This window comes from Miscanthus floridulus, chromosome 2, assembly GCF_019320115.1.
Source record: "Miscanthus floridulus cultivar M001 chromosome 2, ASM1932011v1, whole genome shotgun sequence".
NCBI classification, from domain to species: domain Eukaryota; kingdom Viridiplantae; phylum Streptophyta; class Magnoliopsida; order Poales; family Poaceae; genus Miscanthus; species Miscanthus floridulus.
The window spans coordinates 179496176-179516604 of record NC_089581.1 but is presented as its reverse complement, the minus strand read 5'-3'; the positions used below and the strand labels follow the sequence as shown (position 1 = coordinate 179516604).

The 20429-nt window shown below is 43.9% G+C and overlaps 1 pseudogene; it reads right to left on the bottom strand.

Annotated features, from left to right (window-relative positions):
- Window positions 1-18207: 18207 nt before the first annotated feature.
- Window positions 18208-18324, bottom strand: LOC136541067 (U2 spliceosomal RNA; annotated as a pseudogene).
- Between the last annotated feature and the right edge of the window lie 2105 nt (window positions 18325-20429).

Below are 20429 nucleotides of genomic sequence, written 5' to 3'. Positions count from 1 at the left end.
TGCGTCTGGTGTGACCGAACGCTGAGTGGCCGAGTGATCAGACATTGAGGACCAGCGTCCGGTCGACTCTAGTAAGGTTCCAAAAGAGAAAATCTGCAACTGGACGCGACCGGTCAGTATTGACCAGGCCCTGGGGGTTTAGCATCTAGTCAGGTACAGTAAGGTTCTAGTGATGGTTAAATAGGACTGGACACATCCGATCAGTGAGGATCGGACGCTGCCAGCGTCTGGTCAACACTTTAACACTAGTGTACGGGTTGAACTGACCGGAGTGTCCGGTCACCCCGCAAAGGCACATAACAGTTTATTTTTTAGCCCTTGTTATAAATAGAAGCTCCACTCGTGTGTGGAGTCACTTTTGCTCATTCCAACAGCTGAGAAACACATTTGTGAGTGCCAAGAAGAGAAAGGTCCTAGTGAGGTGATTGAGATTTGAGAATCCAAGAGAGTAGCCTCATTAGTGAATCAAGAGTAGCAAAGTGTGCATCCACCGTTCTCATTAGGCTTTGTGTGGTCAAATGAGAGTTTGTGCTTCTTACTCTTAGTGATCACCATCATCTAAATGGCTTGGTGGTGATTGGGAGCTTGGTGATCACTCGACGGAGCTTGTGGGTGACCCAACTCAAGTTGTAAGCGGTTGTGGGTGATTCACTACGATGGAGTGTCGAAGAATCAACCCATAGAGAGCACTTGATCCTTGCGCGGATCAAGGAGGAGCTATACCCTTGCGTGGGTGCTCCAATGAGGACTAGTGGGGAGTGGCGACTCTTCGATACCTCAGCAAAACATCGTCTTGTTCCTCTCTCTCTTTCTATTTGCTTTGAGCAATTCAATACTTATTTTTACATTCATAGAATTGCCATGCTAGAGTAAGTTTGAAACATAGGTTGCAAGTCCTTTGTGCGTTAGATTAATAGAAACACTTTTCTAGGCACAAGGGGTTAATTAGGCTAACCGTAGGATTTAATTATTGCAAGAAAATTTAGAATTAGCCCAATTCACCCCCCTCTTGGGCATCTTGATCCTTTCAATTAGGTATCAGAGCCTCGTGCTCTAGTTTTAAGCTTAACCGCTTAAGAGCAAGATATCTCACGGGGATGGACCTCCTCCTATCTTTAAGGGAGATGACTTTCATATTGGAAAATCCACATGGAGGCGTACTTAGAAGCTCTAGACGTTGGTATACTTAGAGCCACCTCACAAGGCTTCCCAAAACCTCAAGATGCTACACACTTACAAGGTGATGAGGTTAATTATGAAAAGTGGAATGCAAAGGCTCAAAACACCATCTTTAGAGGCCTTTGCAAAGATGTGTTCAACCGCGTAAGGAACCTACAAAGACGCCCATGCACTATGGTCAGGACGTTTGTGTGCTCCATGATGGAACCAAGAGTGAGCGTGAGGAACGCTATCATCTTGTAATTAAAAAGCTAAATTCATTTGAGATGCTTCCCAAAGAATGTGCTAATGAGATGTATTCATGTTTGAATGTTCTTGTAGAGGAAGTCAATGGGCTTGGACTTACTCAAATGTCACCATCCGATGTTGTGAGAAAGATCTTGAGTGTCCTCCCCATTGACAAATATGGGCATATTGTGACCATGCTACACCAAGGTGATCTTTCCACCACTACACCGACACTAAATCTTAGGAAAGATCAATGCTCATGAGATGTACATGCACTATCACGCCACAAGATGGCTCATCCTCTACCAAGAAGAAAGAGAAGGACTTAGCATTCAAAGCTAGCCAAGATAAGGGCAAAGCAAGACTTGAGTATGAGAGCTCAAGTGATGAAGAAGATGAAGATGAAGATCTTGCTCTCATGGTGAAGAAAGCCACCAAAATGCTAAAGAAGCTAAACAAGAGTGGCATCAAGTTTGACGGCAAGAAGAAGTTCTTCACAAGCTCTAGAAGAAAGCCAATCTCCGAAATGGATTGCTTCAATTGTGGTGAACTTGGTCATCTAGCACATCAATGCACCAAGCCCAAGAAAGACAAGTTCAAGAACAAGAACAAGGGCAAGAAAGATGACTCAAGTAACGAAGATGAAGATGAGAAGAAGAAGAACAAGCCATACAAGAAGAGAGATGGCAAAAAGAGAGACTTCCACAAGAAGAAGAAGAGTGGAAAGGCCTACATCATCGGTGATTGGCTCATGGACATTGATTCATCTAGTGGATCATCCGATGATGATAGTGAAAATGAGAAGGTGGCCACCATTGCTATTGATCTTTCATCTTCACCGCCACCATCGCCATCATCCTCTACACACCTATGCCTTATGGCCAAGGGTGAACGCAAGGTAACTAATAATGATGATAGTAGTGATGATGAGCAAGCTAGTGATGATGATAGCGATAGCGATGATGATGATTCACCTTCATATGATGATCTTATCAAAATACTAAGACAATACACTAAGATCATTAGAAAGAGTAGAGCTAAAAATAAAAAGCTTGATGCTAAAAATGATTCACTCTTAGCAAAATGCGATACATTGGAAAAGGCTAATGTTGAGCTTAAAGAGACAAATGATGCTATATCATCCAAACTCAAGGAGCTCAAATCTTCTAAGAAAGAGCTTAAAGATAAACATGATAAACTTGAGTGGGTGCACAATGAGCTCATCACTAGCCACAACAAGCTAAAAGATGAACATACAACTCTAAAGATCAATTATGATACTCTTGTTATTGCTCAAGAATTTTTACCAAATGAGCCACATGATGCTACTAACCATGTTGTTAAGATTGATATAGCTACATCATGTGATGATTTGATTGATGAGAGCATTGAGCAAGGATCTAGTGGCAAAGGCAAGAAAGTGGTTGAGTGCAATGACTATGATGAATATGTCAAGCTCAAGAATGCAAATGAAAAGCTCATGAAAGATCTTGAAGAGATGAAAAGCCACAACACCATTGTGCTAGAAACTCTTGATCATGATGAAGAGTTGATCCTTGAGAATGAGAAGCTCAAAGAAGAGAACAAGAAGCTCAAGGAAGAGAAGAACAATGATATTCTCAAGGAAGAGAACAAGAAGCTCAAGATGGAGAAAGAGCATCTCAAGATGGGATTGAGCAAGTTTGCAAGAGGCAAGCATCTCCAAAGTGAGCTACTCATGAACACCGTCATGAAGATGGATAGAAGTGGCATTGGATATGTGGCAAGTGTAGAGAAGAAGAAGGCTCAAGTTCAACAACAACAATCAAAGCCAAAGCCAAAGCCAAAGAGATGTTTTGAGTGTGGACAAGAAGGCCACTTTGCTCATGAGTGCCAAACTCCACCGCCACAACCCTTGCCCAAGCATGCTAGACCCTTTGCCTTCAATGCTCACTACATGCTTAGAAAGGATTCTAGTGGAAAGATGAAAGTCATGTTCTTAGGACCCCCTAACAAGAATAGGCCTAAGAAGATTTGGGTGGCTAAGTCACTTGTTGAGAAGGTGAAGGGCCCTCAACAAGTTTGGGTTCCTAAAGCTTGAATCTCTTGTGTGTAGGTGAACTACAAGACCGGTGGAAGTCATTGGGTTATTGATAGTGGTTGCACTCAACATATGACCAGTGATCCTCGTATGTTCACCTCACTAGATGAAGAGGTAGATGGACAAGAGAGAATAACATTTGGAGATAACTCAAAGGGCAAGGTTAAAGGATTGGGCAAAGTGGCAATATCAAATGATCATTCCATCTCCAATGTGCTTTATGTTGCTTCATTGAGCTTCAACTTGCTATCCGTTGGACAATTGTGTGATCTTGGCTTCCAATGCTTGTTTACCGAGAAGGAGGTTGTTGTATCCAAGGTAGATGATAATCAAGTGATATTCAATGGATTTAGATACAACAACTTATATCTAGTGGACTTCACCTCCGAAGATGCAAATTTGAAGACTTGCCTATTCACCAAAACAACACTTGGGTGGCTATGGCATAGAAGACTTGCTCATGTTGGGATGAGCTCACTCAAGAAGCTATGAAGAATGATTTGGTGAGAGGGTTGAAGGATGTGAAGTTTGAGAAGGACAAGCTTTGTAGTGCATGTCAAGCCGGCAAGCAAGTTGCAAATACTCATCCAACCAAAGCTTTCATGTCAACCACAAGAGTGCTAGAACTCCTTCACATGATTTATTTGGACCAACAACATACAAGAGTTTGGGAGGAAATCTTTATTGTCTTGTGATTGTTGATGACTATTCAAGGTATACATGGGTATTCTTTCTTCATGACAAATCTGAAGTTGCATCTTGCTTCAAGAAGTTTGCCAAGAGAGCACAAAATGAATTTGAAGTGAAGCTCAAGAAGATTAGAAGTGACTAATGGCAAAGAATTTGACAACACAAACATTGAAGCCTATTGTGATGAAGTTGGAATCAAACATGAAGTCTCCGCAACTTATACTCCTCAACAAAATGGTGTAGTTGAGAGGAAGAACCGAACATTGATCACTCTTGCAAGAACTAATGCTTGATGAGTACAACACCCCGAAGCTCTATGGGCGGAAGCAATCAACACCGCATGCTATGCATCCAATCGCCTATTCCTTAAAAGTTCTTGGCAAGACACCTTATGAGTTACTCAATGGGAAGAAGTCGGACGTCTCCTTCTTTAGGGTGTTTGGTTGCAAATGCTATATCTATAAGAAGCGGCAACACCTAGGGAAGTTCTAAAGACGTTGTGATATTGGTTTTCTTGTTGGTTACTCATCAAAGTCCAAAGCATATAGAGTATTTAATCATGCCACCGGCTTGGTTGAAGAAACATATGATGTGGAATTTGATGAATCTAATGACTCCTAAGGAGCACATGAGAATCTTGATGATGTAGGTGATGAACCATTGAGGGAGGCTATGAAGAATATTCCGGTGGGAGACATCAAGCCAAAAGATGATGAAGATGATGTACAAGTCATTGATCAACCTTCTTCATCAAGTGTGCCATAAGATGGTGAAAAAGATAGGAGAGTAGAAAATGAAGATACTCATATCTCCCATGAGCAAATGGTGGTACAAGCACAAAATGTTGATGCTCCACAACCTCCTCCTCAAGTGGTCAATAGAAGAAATACACCTCTCCTACAAGATCATCCACAAGATCTCATCATAGGGAGTCCATCAAAGAGGTGTAATAACTTGATCTCAAAAACTTACTTCATTTATTGCTCATCACTCTTTTGTCTCTTGCTATGAGCCTACCAAGATAGAAGAAGCTCTTAAAGATCCAGATTGGATCAATGCCATGCATGAAGAGTTGAACAACTTCACTTGCAATGAAGTTTGGACTCTTGAAGAGCGACCAAAAGGTGCAAGAGTCATTGGAACAAAGTGGGTGTTCCGCAACAAGCAAGATGATCAAGGTGTTGTTGTGAGGAACAAGGCAAGACTAGTTGCAAAGGGGTTCTCCCAAGTTGAAGGTTTGGATTTTGGAGAGACCTTTGCACTGGTTGCAAGATTAGAAGCTATTCGTATCCTACTTGCATATGCATCACATCATGAAATGAAACTATATCAAATAGATATGAAAAGTGCATTTTTAAATGGCTTTATTAATGAACTAGTCTATGTTGATCAACCTCCTAGGTTTGAAGACCCTAGATATCCTAATCATGTTTATAGGTTGTCCAAGGCACTATATGGGCTTAAGCAAGCCCCAAGAGCTTGGTATGAGCGCCTTTGGGACTTCCTCATTGAGAAGGGCTTCACCATTGGGAAGGTCGACACCACACTATTCACCAAGAAGCTTGATGGGCATATCTTCATTTGTCAAGTATATGTTGATGATATCATCTTTGGATCATCAAATGAAGACTCATGCAAAGAATTTGGTGAATTGATATCAAAGGAGTTCGAGATGTCAATGATTGGTGAGCTTATATTCTTTCTTGGTTTTCAAGTCAAGCAAATGAAAGAAGGCATCTTCATCTCTCAAGAGAAATACACAAAAGATCTTCTCAAGAGATTCAAGATGGATGAATGTAAGCCAATCAAGACACCAATGCCTACCAATGGACATCTCGATCCTAGATGAGGGAGGTAACCCGGTTGATCAAACTCTCTACTGTTCCATGATTGGTAGCTTGTTATATTTAACTGCATCTAGGCCCGACATCATGTTTAGTGTGTGTATGTGTGCTAGATTTCAAGCTAATCCTAAGGAAACACATTTAATTGCCGTAAAAAGAATCCTTAGGTATCTTAAGCACACACCAAGCATTGGCCTATGGTATCCCAAAGGAGCTATATTTGAATTAGTTGGCTATTTCAATTCGGATTATGCCGATTGCAAAGTTGATAGAAAAAGCATATCCGGAGGGTGCCATTTGCTTGGTAGATCACTTATGTCTTGGTCCTCCAAGAAATAAAATAGTGTGGCTTTGTCCACCACCGAAGCGGAATACATTGCCGCAGGATGCTTGTTGTTCACAAATATTATACATGAAACTAAACTTTGCTAGACTATGGTGTAGTTCTAGAAAAGGTACCTCTTTTGTGCGACAATGAAAGTGCGGTAAAACTTACAAATAATCCGGTTCAACACTCTCGCACCAAGCACATAGATATCCGTCATCACTTTCTAAGAGATCATGTTGCTAAAAATGATATATCACTAGAAGGTGTAAGAACCGAAGATCAATTAGTGGATATCTTCACTAAACCGCTAGATGAGGCTACATTTTGTAGATTGCGAAATGAGCTCAATATACTTGATTTTAGTAACTTCACTAAAAGATGAGCTTGTGTTGTCTCATGCATTCATTGTAATATACAACATGATTAATTTTTGAAATGCATATAGGGCTTGTCTAACATGGTTAAGATAACCGCCGAAAAGCATGTGAAGAAGCTTAACCTTGGATCAAACTTGACAAGCAACTAGATTTACTTACAAGTATTGCATATGCATGGATTTTGTTTTGTTGTTTTGTTCCATTTGCCCTCTTATTGCCTATTTTCTTAAAAAGAATTATAGCCTAAGGCAAAATATTTTGAAAAATATGAGAGTTTGAGAGATGTCACTCACATCAGTCCCAATTGGTGTTTATTTGGATCTTATTTGAGTTGGGACTTGATTGGGAACAGGTAGCACGAAGGAACATTGAAGTTTTGCTAGAAAAGAGTGACCGAATGCTGCATCAGACTCTACAGTCCAGCGTTCGGTCAGTTCATAGGAGGTGAACTCGCTGCGAAGGAGTGATCAGACTCTATCTTTCAGCGTCCGATCAGAAGACGTCTCAACATCCGATTGTGTGAAGAAGATGAAGGCTAAGTTGACCGGACTCTGGCTGCGTCCGGTCGGTGTCCACCGAACGTGTCCGGTCATGATTCTAGAGGAATTGGACCTCTCTGGAATCGACCAGACACTGGGCGGTAGCATCTGGTTGCTACCACTGGAGTGTCCAGTCAGTAGATTTTGTGCGGTTTCAGAACTCTTCTTTGTTTCCTTTTCTGATCCGTTGGGGGCCACCCTATTTAACCGCATGCCGTACTTCACCCCGCATCCGCTCCCTACCCTAGCCGCAAGCCGCTAGACCCAACGCCCATTCCCCATGCCACCGCTAGCCTGCGCGCAACGTAGCCACCGCGTCCCAGTCATCCACGCCTGTGCCTAGCTCCTCGTCGTGCCACCGAAGCTCCCCGTGCCACCGTAAGCTCTGCATCAGCACCACCGGTCAAGCTGAGCTCGCCGAGATCTAGTCCAGCACTGCCGTGCTTCCATGTGGTCGAGCTCATCCTTTGCGCTAGCACTGCTGTTCTAGCGCTGGTATGGCCCTACCGTGCCCTAGCAATCCATATCGCAATCTTGCCGTGACCTAGCTATTCATCACCGCATTGATCTCTATTGCATTCAGGGCCTTTGATTCTCTGCTCTACCTAACCCTAGATTCAGTGGTTCCCCATGAGTCGCTTCTCTTCTTTTCAGATCACCGGTTCATCAGGTAGCATGCCCGTGTTTCAATTTTGTATCTAAATTGCTTGCTTCCTAGGTTTTTGCATCTATTAGATATATCGTATTTATTTGTATATCCTTCTATTCCATCGTGCAGCGAGTCAGTGTCGTTGAGGTGTCAGTGGCAGTTGACAGTTAACTCAGAGCCAAGCTCACGAGTATGGATCGAGGCCAAGCCTCGAAAGTGTTAGTGGACAGTTGATCTTGTCAGCGGCAGTGGTTCTAGTCAGATCAGATGGCTCGCACCAAGAATGTTGGTGGTGGTCTAGGAGATGATGATCGGAGGCCTCCACCTCGCCTGCCTATAGGTCCTAAAGGCAAGGCAATGAAGAAGGTTGCATCAAAGAAGTGTAAGTACCCTGATGCAAAGACAGCCAGAGCAGCTGCAGTCGCTAAGGCCGTAGAGCGTGCCGAGAGAGGAGGTGCCCACAGTGGAGTTGTCATTGCAGATCAGCCACTTTCACCAGATGCTAGGGCTAGAATCAAGCTAGTTGAGCGCCTTCATGGTGGTGCACCTAGGACTATCATGATTGCAGGAAGGCGTCATGCTATTCATGAGAGTCAGCCATATGGAGAGTCACAGCAGGTGCCACAGTAGACTCAGGAGCCTCAGCCAGCTTAGGAGACACAGGAGGGATAGTCGTCGCAGCAGTCTCAGGAGGGTGAGCAGGTCCAATAGGCCAAGGAGATAGAGCTGGCACCCTAGCAACAGCTATGCCACTCTGGTCGTACCCGTGTTCCAGTCTCATCGAGGCCACCGACTCAGCGCAGGGGTTCTCATCCACCGCCTCGACCACAGGGTCTACCTCCAGTGACCCACCTTGACTTGAGGGCTGCCATGACCAAGCAGGTTTAGTAGCTAAGGTTTGTAGAGTTTGATGTATAGTTTCCTCCGAGGAGGGACGAGAGAGCATCTGAGGGATTCTACACACCGCTCTAGGAAGACTTCTACAATGCATATCTAAACAGTGGGGCAGTTTTCAGATCTCAGCGGGTTTGCAGCATTGAGGCTATAGTCACAGCAGCTAGAGAGCATATTCACCCCTACCTTGCATATCTGCCAGGGCTGATAGATTTGATTGGATGGACAGGAGTATATGTTCCATCTTGGGTTCATTAGTTCTATGCTTCTCTCTTTGTTGGCCCGCACCATAACTTTATTCACTTTGCATTCAGAGGCAGAGACTATCGACTAATGAGTCAGAGGGTTAGGGAGATACTGAGGCTACAGGAGTAGCCCGTCAGGTTACATGAGGTCTGTTATGGACAGATAGAGCCTCCCAAGCGTCCTCATGGTGGCAATGTGCCCCCTACGGACTTGGTTCGCCACTGCTTCAAGGAGCCTTTTGGCGAGGGCTCACGTAGGAACCCCAGTGATCTTACTCCGACTGCTCGAGTTCTAGAGGCTATTATGAGGAGGACATTGCTTCCCAAGATGGGATACAGGGAGGGCCTGACACGTATCTAGCTATGTCTTCTCAATGCCCTGATGTAGCAGACAACATTTGATGTTTGGGATCTTCTTCTATCTAAGATGGAGGACACGATAGCTGAGGGCTTCAAGGGTCGCAGGTAGCTATCTTATGCTCACTGGATCACTTTCATTATCCTCAAGGCAGTGACAGTCAGGTCACTAGAGATGGTTGCAGAGTACAGAGGTGCCACCACCGAGTTTCCTGCTTATAACATGGCACAGAGGATCAGGCATAGCACGCCATAGGCACCTAGTCAGCCTTGCCGTCGTCCAGATATACCAAAGTCTACAGCTCAGCAGGACGAGATTATCAGGAACATAGCAGCTACTGAGGAGGAGCAGCTTGAGGCTTAGGAGGAGAGGAGCGAGTCTAGTGACAGTTCAGATGACGACTACCTGCCTATTCCTCAGATGCCTCCATGCAGACATAATGCAGAGGCCGACAGTTCTAGCTCTGCTCCACCTGCACCGTAGATGGACCCTGCTTTGATTGCTATCCTTGAGAGGATGCAGTAGGATCAGGCTAGATAGGCATAGGAGACCGCTACCAACTTTGCATAGTTTCAGGCTCGTCAGGACGAGTTCCAGCGATAGCAGCAGGTCCTCTAGCAGCAATAGCAGTAGATGCATCAGTAGTAGTTACTCATGTAGCAGTAGCTTTTGGGATTCATGCAGCATGTAGTGATAGCTATTGGGGCCCTGCAGCCACAGCCTTCACCCTAGATTGGTCAGCCTACTACCACTATGACGACTCCAATAGTACAGCCTAGTGGGCTTCAGAGTCATGGACAGCCTCCAGCTCCATTTGCTTCTCCCACAGTGCAGGTGTCCCAGTGGTTATCCTCACTAGTGGTAGCCCCGCAGTTCACATCACTTTAGACGGGCTTCACACCAGATCAATCACCCTCGCTATTTGTGCCTGACACGTCAGTCTCCAGGAGTTTTGGAGCATCTTTCAGCAAGTTGATAGGGATGCCTACACCACCACATATGCATGCCCCAGGTCCTTCTACAACAGCTCCTGTCACCATGACTACTCAGAGGCTTCCTTCTTCTATCGCATCTTCAGATCCAACGACAGACATACCAGCAGCATCACAGGTAGCACCTACCCTAGCTTAGACCTAGACCGCTTCAGCGACGCTTCCTGCCATAGAGGGTCAGTCAGTATAGAGCTCAGGGTCAGATGATGATGGCGCCTAGTTTTAGCTTGCCCCTCGTACCTCAGCGCCCGGCTCATCCGCTGCAGCCTCGCCGACCGACCCTTAGGTTTTGGTGTTTGACGCCAAAGGGGGAGAGGTTTTGAGTATGTAGACTCAGGGGGAGCGACTTTTAGGGGGAGCCTAGTTAGCTATTTGTCTATTATATATATTTGGAGTTTTATTTGTGTGATACACTATTACCATTATGCATTCGTGTGTTTACTTTCATGCATACTATTATATCTATGTGATAGTGATATCTACATGATTGTGATATATGACATGTGTGCTCTCTACTTTGAATTCCTTTATATGTCATATCACTTGTGTTATGCTCATTTGCTTTTGCTTCTGTGCTTTACTCCAATGCAAATGAGCTTCACCACTTGTACTCATGCTTATTTCATACCTTTTGAGTACATCATGTTGGCTTGGATTATATAAGCTTGCCTAACTATTTTGTTCTTATTGACAAAATCTTATATGAACCAAGCATGTCAAAAACCTCACTCTTTCACATACTTGAGGTGGTATTATCATCAATCACCAAAAAGAAGAAGATTGAAAGCATCTAGGCCCCTAGTTGGATTTCGGTGATTAATGACAATACAAGATTACTATGACTAATATGTGTTTTGTAGAGGCAATTAAGTTAGATCATGGTAATGGAGATCAATTGGACAATCAAGGTGGTCATGCCCCTATGATGGAAATCATTTCGGTTTTCAAAGGATGTACGACAAGGTTAAGGACAACTAGTTCTAAGTGTCGATTGAAGTTGGAGAGACACTTAGAGTAGTTTAGGACTTTGTTTTTCCTTTGGCCATACTATTAAGGGGGGTATGGATGGGTAGCTTGACCTAGATGAGTCTAATGAGTTAGGTGTGATGCACACTTGTCAAAACTAGCACTAGGTAGCTCCACAACATCCCTATGATCCTATGGAGCAAACTCCATTCACATATGATCAAGAGTTAGAAGTGAATGGAGGGTCAAATGCTGACCGGATACTGGCTCTGGTCGGACCAGATGCTGGCCGCAGGGTCTGGTCAGTTCATTTAATCAAGGAGATTGCGCCTGGCGCGACTGGACGCTGAGTGGTCGAGTGACTGGACGCTGAGGACCAACGTCCGGCCAACTCTAGTAAGGTTCGAAAAGAGAAAATCTACGACCAAACACGACCGGTCAGTACTGACCGGACCCTAGGGGTTCAGCGTTCGGTCGAGTACAGTAAGGTTCCAGTGAGGGTTAAATGCGACCGGACGCGTCCGGTCAGTGAGGATCGGACGCTGCCAGCGTCCAGTCAACACTTTAACACCGGTGTGCGGGTTGAACTGACCGAAGCGTCCGGTCAACATGACCGGCGTGTCCGGTCACCCCGTAGAGGCACATAATGGTTCGTTTTTCGGCCCTTGTTATAAATAGAAGCTCCACTCATGTGTGGAGTCACTTTTGCTCATTCCAACAGCTAAGAAACATGTTTGTGAGTGCCAAGAAGAGCAAGGTCCTAGTGAGGTGATTGAGATTTGAGAATCCAAGAGAGTAGCCTCATTAGTGAATCAAGAGTAGAAAAGTATACATCCACCGTTCTCATTAGGCTTTGCATAGTCGAGTGAGAGTTTGTGCTTATTACTCTTGGTGATCGCCATCACCTAGACGGCTTGGTGGTGATTGAGAGCTTGGTGATCACCCGACGGAGCTTATGGGTGACCCAACTCAAGTTGTGAGCAGGTGTGGGTGATTCACCATGACGGGGTGTCGAAGAATCAACCCGTAGAGAGCACTTGATCCTTGTGTGGATCAAGGGGGAGCTACACCCTTGCACGAGTGCTCCAACAAGGACTAGTGGGGAGTGGCGACTCTCCGATACCTCGACAAAACATCGCCGTGTTCCTCTCTCTCTCTATTTACTTTGAGCCTTTACTTTGAGCAATTCAATACTTGTTTTTACATTTATAGAATTGCCATGCTAGAGTAAGTTTGGAACATAGGTTGCAAGTCCTTTGTGCGTTAGATTAATAGAAATATTTTTCTAGGCACAAGGGGTTAATTGAGCTAACCGTAGGATTTAATTATTGCAAGAAAATTTAGAATTAGCCTAATTCACCCCCCTCTTGGGCATCTTGATTCTTTCACAATCTACTAGAGTACCTTTTGGCTCTTCGCCGGGGAAAGGTCAAGAACCCCTCACAATCACCATGATCGGAGCCGGAGACAATCACCACCCTCTGCTTGACGATCCTCGCTGCTCCAAGCCATCTAGGTGGCGGCAACCATCAAGAGTAACAAGTGAAATCCACAGCGAAACACGAACACCAAGTGCCTCTAGATGCAAACACTCAAGCAATGCACTTAGATCCACTCCTAATCTCACAAAGATGATGAATCAATGATGGAGATGAGTGGGAGGGCTTTGGCTAAGCTCACAAGGTTGCTATGTCAATGAAAATGGCCAAAGGTGTTAGCTTCAATCGGCCATGGGGCTTAAATAGAAGCCCCCACGAAATAGAGCCATTGGCTCAAAAACATTGGCTGACTGTGCATCGACCGGATGCTCCGGTCTAATCGACCAGACACAGCACTAGACACTCCGGTCGTGAATACCGGACGTGTCCGGTCTCTCCCAGACCGCCACGTGTCCAGTTCAAGACAAGGTAGCCGTTGTAGCATACTTTCATGCGATCGGATGCTCAAACCGGACGCAGAACTGCGAATGACCAGACGCTGAGCTACCGAGTCTGGTCGAGTCTAGTAAGCCACCAGGCCGACCGAACGCGTCTGTTAGAAAAATGACCAGACGCTGAGGCTCAGTGTCTGGTGGAGTACAGTAACATCCATGCTCGTCCGGACGCGTCCGGTCGCGGAGTTCGTTGCCAAATACCGGACGTGTCCGGTTGGCATACTGGACGCGTCCGGTCACTCTGTAACCAGTGCGACTAACTCCTTTTCAACTCTATCTTCTTCACCCTTGCTCAAATATGCCAACCACCAAGTGTATCACCTTGTGCATATGTGTTAGCATATTTTCACAAATATTTTGAAGGGTGTTAGCACTCCACTAGATCCTAAATACATATGCAATGAGTTAGAGCATCTAGTGGCACTTTGATAACCGCACTCCGATACGAGTTTTACCCCTCTTAATAGTACGGCTATCAATCCTAAATGTGATCACACTCTCTAAGTGTCTTGATCACCAAAACAAAATAGCTCATATGGTTTATATCTTGGCCTTGAGCTTTTCGTTTCTCTCTTTCTTCTTTCCAAGTCCAAGCACTTAATCATCATCATGGTATCATCATCATCATGCTATGATCTTCATTTGCTTCATCACTTGGGGTGTGCTACCTATCTCATAATCACTTGATAAACTAGGTTAGCACTTAGGGTTTCATCAATTCACCAAAACCAAACTAGAGCTTGATCTCCACGAGATTGACGACGAGAACACGTTGTTGATTTGAGGTCCATCTGGCTCACCATGGGATCAAGCGCACACCCCTACCTGGCATGCCAACTATCGACAGAATATGCTCGGCAGTCCACCGAGGGGTATCCCGCGATGATAGATTTGTCGGTGGGGGTGCGCGTGATTAGGAACTGGATGGTGACACAAGGCGCAGAGACTGTGATTTAGACAGGTTCGGGCCGTCTGATCGACGTAATACCCTACGTCCTATGTCTTTGGTGTATTGTATTGATCTGTATATAGATCCGATCTGATAGATCCTATCCGCTAGGGGACCCCTACCTCTCCTTATATACTCTGGAGATAGGGTTACAAGTAAAGTAGCCTATTTGGTACTATACAATGTCTTGCGATGCATGCCGAGCAGCGCCGTGCACGCCTTAACCTTGTGGGTCGGACCACCCCTGGGGGCGTAGCCCATGTCTTGAGGGCCATACCCCCATAGCTATAGTTTATGTTATGTCAATTAGTCTTATTCTCCTGCTTGCAAGGGATGAAAACGGATTTTATCCATTATCTAAAAGAATGCAGGGTTTATCGTTGTTTCATTCACTTGGAAACAATGTCAACTATGTTTCATGGGGGATGAAACTCATCTCCTTTTCTCTTCTTAATCTTCATGCTACCTCATCACTTTTGATGATGTGGGTATGTCACACTATAATAAATAATCATGAAATCGCTACGAAACCTTCACTGAAACTGACCTGATAAATAAATTTATAGAGTTTAATCCATTATTCCAAAGGAATGTACATGAACATTTTCTAGGGATCAAAATTCTCCAAAATTCATATATTTTCCTTGTTCCAAGAGGTATTAACATTATGTACCACCCAACTAATCCATTTTACAAGGAATCCATACTTTGTCTAAGAAACCCATACAAACGTGGCATATGTCTGTTCAAAGTCTATCTTTAGGATCATCCTTGGTCAGTACTTTTCTTTTAACTCGCGGACAATTTATTTGAAATCCAAATCACAACTCCCTCCAAATTTTTTCTACCGATGTCTTGCTTATTTAGTTATATTGATCAGCTAAGACCGAGGAAGACTAATTATTCTGTCTTGTAATTACGATAATGATATGTCACGGGCGTCCGTCCCATGACTCCCGTCCAGACGTGGCTCATTCTCATCCACTCATCCGTGGACACAGTCCGCGTCGCCCGCCCGCTCTGCGCTGCGGCCCCTCGCTCGCGGGACGGACTTCGCCCGCGCCGCTAGCCGGCGCCACACCCCTTCACATGGACTCGCGCCTCTCGTCGTGGCCGCGCTCCATCCGCCTGTCGCAGCCACTGCCGAGGTCCGTGCCACCGAAGAGCTCCACACCGGTGACCTCCGCGCACTCCACGGCATCGAGCTCCGCGCCGGCATCGAGCTCCACAACGACAATCTCTATTCGTCCAAGCAACAAGGTGGCATTGTTTTGAAAGCGCATATTACAAGCGTATGTTACAAGTGTTTCGTATGGATGTTGCAAAAGTAGATCGCGATGTTGCATATGTTGCAATGGTTGTACATGTATGTTGCAAACATCTGTCCTAATATTTTATCTACTTTTCTAGATGTATGTTGCAAGTGTGTTTATTTAGATGTTGTATATGTTTCACACATATGTGTCAAGTATTTTATCTGGATGTTGCGTATGTGTTGCAATGGTTTTTAAGCGTTTCATATGTTTTTTGCATGTGTTTCATACGCATGTTACAAGTATTTCATCTTTCTCCAGACGTATATTACAAGTGTTGTATCCGGATATTTTAAATATAGATCTAGTGTTGTATCTCTCTCATCGCCTTCCGCTATCTTGCATCATTCTCAGACTGCGGAGGGGACGTAGCGAGGGCCGTGGAGGGGCGTGTCGAGGGATTGCGGCGTGGACGCAAGCATCTTCTGTTAAGCGGGATGCTTAGATGAGACGGTCCTCTTGGTGGGCTGTGACGTCAGCCCACGATTCGGTTGACTGAGCTCCATCCAGACACGCTAATAGCATCGGATGTCCGTGCGCTAGTGCCTCCGCTGTAATTAACGTGCAGACTGCAGCGAGCGGTCGATGTGCTTGTCCATTGCAGGAACGCACAGGCGGCCTGTTCGCTGGTTGGTTTCTAGGCTGGTTTGGGCTGGCTGAAACCAACAAGCGAACAGGCTGAGGGACGCGTGTACGCTTAGTTATTACGTTTCATTTGAATCGACTTTTTTTTGAAGAGGGTGTCCTAAGTCCAAACAAGTCCTCGTCAGTTGTCACCTATTAATCTTGTACTTATTGCAAGGAGCGCACGTCACTTGCAGAAGAAACCAAGTTTTGCTGTCACGGCACTCGTTTAGTTTACATTACCGCCGCCTCTACCCTCTAGTCAGCGGCACTGGAGCTCAACGTGCCCCAGTACTCCAGTAGTCGACGTCCATTGTCCAATACCAGAGTCCAGAGCAAACCAGGCACCAAACTCCCCTTAAATGAACGTGTTTTCACTTTCCAGCGGGCTGGATCTCCCCCGATAGGATTGCGAGAAGCCGAGAATAACGTAATCAGCCTGTTCGTTTGTCAGCTATGACTTATCAGTCAGCTAATAATATTTTTTTCTCACAATAAACCAGCACCAACTAGACTTATTAGCCTAAAACCGATCAGCAAACATGCTCAATAAGTGAAGCGAAAGAGATCCTCCGGCGAATGGCTATCGGAGATGCCGCTGGTGTACGTGGACCGAACCGACCAGGAACACTGTGACAACTGCAACAGGTAGCTCGGCGAACGAATATGTTCATTCAGCCTGCCGCCGCCCCTAGTAGAAAAATATTTTCTACGTATTGTAGGAGTACTCCACTGAACTAGATGCTTAGCCTGCTCCGCGTATGGGTCAACACAGCCCCTCGGACCGATCCGCTGAGAAACAACTCCCCTTTTGTTTTTCCTCATTTCCTGCTGCTCGAGCTCATGCTCATGTAACCAGGCGTGCAGCGTGCTGCCTTGTGTTATCATCTGACCAAAGAGGCATGGGCCGATAGATGCCAACCGAGCCGCGTTCTCATTCTTCGTGACTTCGTCGCCTCCTCTGCAAAAGAAACGCTGTTCCACAGCTGATTACGGATTAAAGCCGGCTGAATAACACAAGCGAACAAGCGACGCCTGATTTGCTCGTCAGCCGTCAGGCTCTCAAGTTTCAAATTCCGTCCCTGTCCGGCTGCGGGTTGTCCACGCCTGATTTGCTCGTCAGCCGTCAGGCTTCAAATTCCGTACCTGTCCGGCTGCGGGCGGACCACGGCACCGCCGGTCTCAATTTGAACCAGCTCACCGAAAGAGACCGGGCCTCGCGCCCTCGCCGGAGAGCGGAGACGTCTACACCTTCGTCCCGGGGTTCATGGAAGGTACGTAGGCCCGCCTGTGCTGTGCGGGTGCGGCATGTCCGCACGTTGCTTGCATTGACATTGGTGAGTTGGTGACCCATGAGGCCATGAAGAGGCCCTTACTACGACGATCATGATTTTCCTGAAGGAAGATGTGATGTCGCCGTCGCGACAGGCTGATCCCTTCCGAGGTGATGATGAGTGATCTAATGGTTGGTACGTAACGTAATAGCCTCGACTTTTTTTAAAAAAAATGTTGTATGGAAAACACATTTCTTAAAGAAAAGCAATTTAAGAGGGAATATTCTTTTATATTAGATGAAAAAACAAGAAAAAAAAGAGAGAGCTTGCAATTTGATCGGACGATAGTGGTGGCCAGAATATATAAGATTCATATTATACCGCATTCATTTCATTTTTGTTTTACCCTTAATGGTTTTAAACAAATACGTAACTCTATTGTTAATTAAAAGTTGAATTACACATTTTTCTTCGGTTCCAATATAAACCAATTTAGAGAACTAGACCCCCATGAACTGAATTCAACAATTGATTTGGTAGGTAACTTTCAACAATTGATTTAATTTGTAGGGGTGTGCCAAGCCCAAGCAATAGTGCAACGCTAGGGCGACATAAGAATTTTAGTAGCAAGCTACCATACTACATTCTCCCTATAAAAAATAATTTTAATATCATTGTGGGCACGTGTCTCACGTATCAGATATTAAACTGATAAGAAAAGATACTACACTTATCTTAGGCCACGTAGCGCTGCCCTAAAAAAATTTTAATATCATTATGGGCATGTGTCCCATGTATCAGATATTAAACTGATAAGAAAAGATACTACACTTGATCTTAGCCAAAAGGCCGAGAAAGGTATGAGTTGTATCGTTGCCCACGCCCTTGTTTCATACACGCCTTCCCAGCCATATGTCTGTCACTGTGCACGATGTGGTACTACTAACTAAAAGGTTTGTTAGCGTAAAAAACAGGCCGCGTTATGACGCCAGGCTCCGCAAAAGTCCCATTAAACTATCTTGGCTTGGGCTTCCCGATAGGCCGAGGAGGAGCCCGTAGCAGTTGTCCCGAAAGCTGTTTCTAAAAAAAAGGTTGTCCCCGAAAGCTAGCCGTGGCAGCCATCCCGCCACATGCCCACATCACGAACTGATTGGAGAGGATCAATTCAGTAGGCACAATTTGACGCTACAGCTGTTCGTGATTTATGCCTGAGATCGATGGAACTCCCTAGAGATGCGTACGTACTAGTTCTGAATTCTGGCCAACTGCCGAATACCCTGTTCGATTGAGCTTATAAGCCACAATTAGTCCTACTTTTTTGAGTCATGGAAAAGTGTTTTTCTCTCACAGCAAAACAGCTCTACAAATCAGTCGCAGCAGTAATAAGTCTTGTCGAACAAAGCCACAAGAGATTTATTTATATTTAACATGCATAAACCTAAATAAAATCTATAACTAAGTTATACATGATTCAATAAGTATAAAATTTTACTACAGTTTAAGCATACAATAATTAGCCCACCATAAAAATTTTACCACAATTGAACCATAGAGACTGCAAATATGAATTATTCCATTTAATTACAGAAAAACATAGGTTTAAAGCTACAACAAAAACTTTGTACTAAAGCATACCATATTATATGTTCACTGTGTAGATCTACTCATGTGGAGTCCAACAAAATTCGATTTTTTATTTTATGATTTTTCTATGATTTACTATGATTTTTTAAAGATTCACCCGAAATAAATAAAAAAAGATAAAGATAAAACTATCTTCAAAACCGCTTATAACCGGGCCAGGAAGGTAAGATGAACGGTTTTAAAAATTGAGGGAGATGTTTTGCCCTGTTTTGGAATTCAGGAAGAAAAAGTGGACTTTCACGAAAGTTGAGGAAGATAATATTGACTTTCCTATTGTCCTTACGGTTTCTCGTCCATCTGTATCCATCGTCCTCTGTTGAAGATGGTCGTTGCAATTTTTTTCATAAATCACGGGAAGAAGTACATCATATACCCCGTAGACTATTATGTATATTCTCTTAAGTCTAGTCTTGGACCCTTAGGTTTGAATCTGTTTATCTTTCCTTTTAAGAATTATTAAACACGTTCACTTTTCAATCTTGGCCTGAAGTAAGGGTGTTTTTTCACACAGCAATCGTCGTAGCTACTCCCTCCGTTCCAAAAAAAAAAACGCAATTCTAGCTTCGAATCTGGACATGACGCGTGTCCATGTTCAAAGTTAAGGATTTTTTTTTTCGGAGAGAGCAAATAGTTTTCGAATTTTTAGAAAGAGGAATGTCTTATTGCAAACGGGTTAAACATATGATTTACCACTCGCGTTTATGATTTTCAGTGACTTAAATATACTCCATCCGTCCTATAAAAAGTTATGACAAGTCAAATATTTTTAACTTTGATCAAATATATAAAAAAATATTAATATTTATGGTACATAATTAGTATCATTAGATAGATCATTTAATATATTTTCATATATTAAACTTTTTTGGAGATACAAATGGTGCTAAAATTTTCTTCAATCCTAGTCAAATTTAATAAATTTTGACCAACACTAATCCCATAGTGATGATTTTTATGGAATGGAGGGAGTATGTTTCACTAAAATATGTGGTTCAGATTTTTTTTCCGTCATTGTTTTCCTAAAATATACTAGTTTTGAAGCATGATTTCCAAAATTTGGAAATGAGTATATGAATTTTAAAAGATTATAGAAAACGATAAGCAAACGCGATCAAAACTATTCATAACATAAATTAATTTAGTATTGATTCAATGAAATTATATTAATATGACAAAAAAGATTTTAGCTTAGTTTAAACACACAATTTCCAGTCATATAATACTTTATTTCAGCTCTATTAGAAAATTAGTTGGGTTATAAGTATTCTCAGCGCGAATGATAGTTTTTGAAGTTTCCTAAGCCATTTATTAAATTTTAAAATT